Here is a 5,503-nt window from a genome sequence, read left to right as displayed (position 1 = left end):
CTGACCCCATAATAAATATGTTTAATTTGAGATTGATGAAAATAACCTAACATCTATGACTCTCCCTTTCCTCATTTCTCTATTTGTGATAGAGAACTTTAGGAAACAAATTGAAGCCCAGGTCTGAGATTTTTACTTCCTCCAAATCCTGTACTTATAGCCGGAACTAGCTTGCAATGTTACAAACTTTTTTCCCCAGAAAATTCTGGTACATAGTTTAGTGTATATTACATTGACTTGAAGTGTGGTAATAGGACACATCTGCAAGGGAAATAAGGAAGCAGAATTCAATAAAGGGAGGAGTTGAACTGCAATGTCTACTTTGAGTATACTACCAAGATGATTGGGTAGAGAACTATGGGATGAGTCATTCTACATTGGACCAAAATGACCAGACTTTCCTATTTCTGCTTCAACAGTCATGAAATGTGGATGCCTCTGGGAGGACGTGACCTCAAGTGGGATGGCTCTCTGCAGCTGAAGCAATCATTGGACATTGGCTGTCAGCTCAGTAACTGTCTGTACATCTTAGCAACAACATCATTGGGTGGGGATTTTGGGTGGGCTATCTCTCCCATCCCTCCCATCCCTTGTTCTTGACATACTAATGCATATAAAGTAGTTGATCTCCACTTTAGTTATTCTAAATAATGCTAAACATTCCTCTCTCTCATCTATTATCTAACGGAAGCACAAATAACTTCAATATTGTGCCTAAGATCATGTACCTAATAAACCACAAAGTGGCTTTTGGAACAAACAAATGTGTGCCCTAGATCAACCTCACTTAGAAATATGGTAGAAATGCAAGTCCCTCTGATGCCACTTATGAATTGAAGATTACAAAGTGAGGTACACGAGCTCTATTTTAACCAGGTACCATTCTGATGCTTTATTTTTATGCTTTAGAGAGATTGAGAGTTATTGTAGTCATGCTATGACCATACACGAAAAGCTTGCAGCTCTCCCTACAGCCCTCCTCTCTTCCCTTCACCTTTTTGGGTGACCCATTGCTCTTCATGGAGCTCTGCCTCCCTCCTGGCCTCTGGTTCCCAGCTATTCAGATCTTCTTTTGCTAGGTTAGACTTTGGAAGGGAGAGTTTCTCGCTTCATAATTCTTCCATCATTCTCTTCCTGCCTCCAGGGTAGATCTTAATTAGCTTTATTGTTTATCATTTGATATTACCCCTCATCAAGGCTGACAACCCACAAGGAAAGCTATGCATTTAAATCTCATCCCACAAAATCCCAGCCCAATGCCCTGGATCAAGTTGAAATTCGTCATTCAATGTTTTTGGATAAACATGTGAAAGCAAAATTCTGCCTCACAGGCATGTTCTACTACATAATTATTTTAATTATTTGACTGCCTGGGTTCTGATTCATAGAAAGTACTATAAAATATTTATTTAAAAGTTATGTGAATGCACTTTTCCCTCTCCATCTCAATACTTTTGAAAAGCAGTTGAACTTTATAACCAGCAGTACATAGAAGTATAATATCTTTGAGCCACCCCCTCACACCCTTCTTATTTTATTCAAGAAAATAATGTACTTAATTTTTTTAAATGGGGAGTTTGGAGCCAGAGCAATAATACAGTGGGTAGGATGTTTGCCTTGCATGTGGCTGACCATGTTCAATCCCTAGCATTCCACATGGTCCCCTGAACCTGCCAGGAGTGATCCCTGAGTGCAGACCCAGGGGTGACCTTTGAGCAATTCAGGGTGTGGCCCCAAAACCAAAATAAATGGGTAGGGTTGGTGTCATAGCTTGGGGTGTCAGGGACTATTTCTTGCTCTGAGCTCAGAAATGAGCCCTAGAGGTGCTTGAAGAAACACATGTGGTACCAAAGATTAAACAAGGCAGCTGTATGCAAGGCAAGTGTGTTTTCTTTTCTACAATATCTCCATAAATTTTTCATATGTGTGTGCGCCTGATGTATAGTACAGTAGGTTGTGACTTGTATTGCACAACAGCTAACCTGAATGTAATTCCTGTGATTCCTCCTGAAGCCACACGATGAATGATTACATAGTATGGAACCAGGAATAAGCCCTGAGCACAGCTGGGTGTGGCCCTCCAAATAAAACAGCAAAAAAGGTATTTTTTGTAATATTTTATATATTTTTCTTAATAAGTATTCCTAGGAGGCCAATATATGTAACTGAGAGGGTCAAAGAAAGTCAGACAGAGTTTACATAATATCTAAAATAAAGTAGTATATTTTATAAATAAATAATATAGTATAAAAATAATAAATAGTATATAGTTATAGTACAAGTCTAGTTTTGATGCTATGATTTAAATATAAAATCCCCCACTTAAATGATAAGCTCATTATCCCAAGTCTCCTTCCTTGGGATATTGGTCATGGGAATGTTGCACTGGTGAAGGATTATATGTATATATACATATATTAAAAAGATCAAAAAAAAGAAAATAAAAACTTCCCAAGTCTTACTACAGGCTGTGTTCTTTACACTGACTGTATAGAAAGTGGAAATACAGTAAATGCACCCCATATACACCTCAACCCAGGCTTTTTGCCTGGTCTGTATTGTGAATTGGGGGACAAAAAAATAAAAAGTAAATAAATGATAAGCTCATTAATATCAGTTAATTATCTTTTCAGATATCCCACACAGTAAGTGTTGGAGCCAGAACAAGTAGCTCAGACTTCCAGTATAGTCTTAGTTTCATTTGTTCCTTCCCTCTAAGAACTTTGATTAGCAACGGAATTGCATTATTTTAAAACTGAGAAAGATGTTTAGATATCGGTAATAGAGAAAGACAGAATTGGGATGATTTCATTCACTATTTTTAATCAGCATTACCAAAATTCTCATTTTGGATTAGGGGAGACTCCTGCAGAGAAAATTCCATGTCATCAGCAGAGCCTTAGAAGGAAGCTCTATGGTGTAAAAGGCCGAGAGAAGTTATTAAAATGCCAAAGGATTATTATTTAAATCTAAACTCAAGGAGTCTTTGAATTGGGAGAAAAATTAATGCTATGTCCTGGAGTAGGACCGTTTACATCCTAGGAGGCTCTAACTGTGGAAATGAACACAGCTAGGAACTAAGAGGTTGCCAGAGGCTGCACTTCTAGGCCTGGCCATTCTCCACAGGAGCCTTGATTCACTGGTCTGGCTAAACTATGGTTCCTGGGAAGTCTGGGGCTTTAAAAAGAAAATGTTACTGCCCAAGTAGAATTTGAATCTTGCTCTAATCATTGGAATAGGACCCCGGAAATGATAATAAGTAAGATTGCTAAGTTTGAGAGTTCTTGTTCTAGAAGCTCAAGTATTTTTCTCTTTCAGCTTCCTGCACTAGAAACTCAAGTATTTTCTTCTTTATACTTTTTAACCTTCATTTCTTCCTTATTATTATTATTTTTAAGAGAAGAAAAAGCCTGCTGAGATAATTCCATATGCTTTACGATGTGATTTGGTTCTTTTTATATTCTTTTTCTAAATTTTATTTTATTGAAACAATTGTGATCTACAGAGCCCTTTATAGTTGAATTTCAGATATACAATAGAACCAGAGTCCTTCTCACCACCAGTGTCAACCTCCCTTCACCAATGGCGGACCAGAGTGCAACCTCTGCCACCACCCTTTGCCCCCTGGCCTGCCAGTATAACAGGTCACTTTAAGTTAAGATTGCTAGAATTTAGGTCCCTTGATTTTATTATCTTCAACTTTGGCTTGACTATTTAGTTCTGTCTTATATATTTCCCTGCCAATTAATCTGAGACCACTTGGTCCCTGGTCTGCAGATTTTCTTTATTCCTTTCCTCTTAGTTTTATAGAAAAATGCAGGAATATGTGGTAAAGTAAAGTAATCTGTGTCTTAAGGTTCTATAATTTTTATGTATCAGGGTGACCACCTTGAGGCAAATATAACTTTATGTTGAGAACCATTTATTAGCTGATTCAGGGAAACCACCTGGGTAAGACTACAAAAGAATCAAGACTGACATGGAAGTGTAGGCTGGGCTCAATTTAAATGGAGGAGGAATTCAGGAAATCTACTCCCAATTTCATTTAAATCATTAGTGGAATTCAGTTCTTTGGGATTAGAGGACTGATGTTCCAGTTTCCTCAATGATGGTCAGTTAGGGACAGCTGTTAGCCTCTAGATGTCATTGCCATTGCCATATGATATCCTTCATCTATCTACCAGTCACCAGGGTTCATGGAATAAATACACTGTGGTTTTTCAAGCTGTAATTACCTTTTGCATAAGCACTGGGGAAAAGTCTGCTTTTGTAGAATTCATGTGATTATAAACAGATTTGGCTTTCAAGTAAAATGTGTAAACTTTATTGACAGCGAAGCCTGAATTAGAATTTGACTGAATTACAATGAGGTTTGTGGATATAGAGTAGACATATTGTTTTTTAATCTTTAAACTAATTTTTAGAGTTTGGTTAACATGATTACAATAAAGTAAATGGTTATTTATTTATTTATTTATTTATTTTGGTTTTTCTGACCACACCCTTTTGAGGCTCAGGGGTTACTCCTGTCTACGCGCTCAGAAATTGCCCCTGGCTTGGGGGAACCTTATGGGATGCCGGGGGATCGAACCGTGGTCCTTTCCTTGGCTAGCGCCTGCAAGGCAGACACCTTACCTCTAGCGCCACCTTGTCAGCCCCATATAGTTTTAATGTACATAGTTACTACACTTTATCACCACCATTGTGCCAACCCTCCATCACTGTCCTTACAGTACTTCTAGTTCATCTCTATGTATTCAATTCCTTACCCCAGGATTTTTGATAATCTCAGTTTTATGATCCAAAATCAAAGATTTGGGCTGGTTTGACACAGTATATTGTTTTGATTTGTTTTGCTTCATAGACTATATATAAGTGAGATCATCTGGTATTTATTTCCATTTAGCTTATTTTGCTTAACAGTATAGCCTTCCATTTGCACCCAAGCTTTATGATTTAATAATTTCTCATGGCTGCATTTGATTTCAGTGTGTATATATTGCAGAATTCATATTCATTCCTTTTTTATTGAACATTTAAGTTCTTAGTATATCCTGGCTATTTATTAAGCTCTACAGTGAACATAGGCATTCTTATACCTTTTTGAAATAATTTTTTTTTAATTTGGAGGTAGATTTCAGTTTGAGAATGGCTGGGTCATATGGGCACCTAATTCTGCTTTCTGCTTTTGTGAAGAATTTTCATACTGTTTTCCATATAGACTGAAGTGGATGAGATTTCCACCAATAGTAATTAGAGACTCTCCTCACCATATTTCTCCTCCAATACTGATAGTTACCTTTTGGATGCGTTCTACTCTCATCTAGGTGAGAAATTGCCTCATTGCCCTTGGGGATTGAATTTCCCATATTTAAGTAAAGATAAACATTTTAATAAGCATGTTCTCATTCATGTGTCCTCTTCAGAGAAGTGTCTGTTCATTTCCTCACTTTTGTTGTTATGAAATATATATATATATATACATATATATAAATATATAAAA

At 37.1% G+C, this 5,503-nt stretch overlaps 1 non-coding gene across 1 annotated transcript; it reads left to right on the top strand.

Moving 5' to 3' along the window:
- Positions 1-2,445: 2,445 nt before the first annotated feature.
- Positions 2,446-2,578, top strand: LOC126012564 (small nucleolar RNA SNORA51). Its single transcript, XR_007497019.1, has one exon. It is a non-coding gene; the product is annotated as a small nucleolar RNA SNORA51 (small nucleolar RNA).
- The last annotated feature ends 2,925 nt before the right edge of the window (positions 2,579-5,503 follow it).

The sequence above is a fragment of the Suncus etruscus genome, chromosome 6 (genome assembly GCF_024139225.1).
Source record: "Suncus etruscus isolate mSunEtr1 chromosome 6, mSunEtr1.pri.cur, whole genome shotgun sequence".
NCBI lineage: Eukaryota > Metazoa > Chordata > Mammalia > Eulipotyphla > Soricidae > Suncus > Suncus etruscus.
This window is presented reverse-complemented; position numbering and strand designations above follow the sequence as displayed.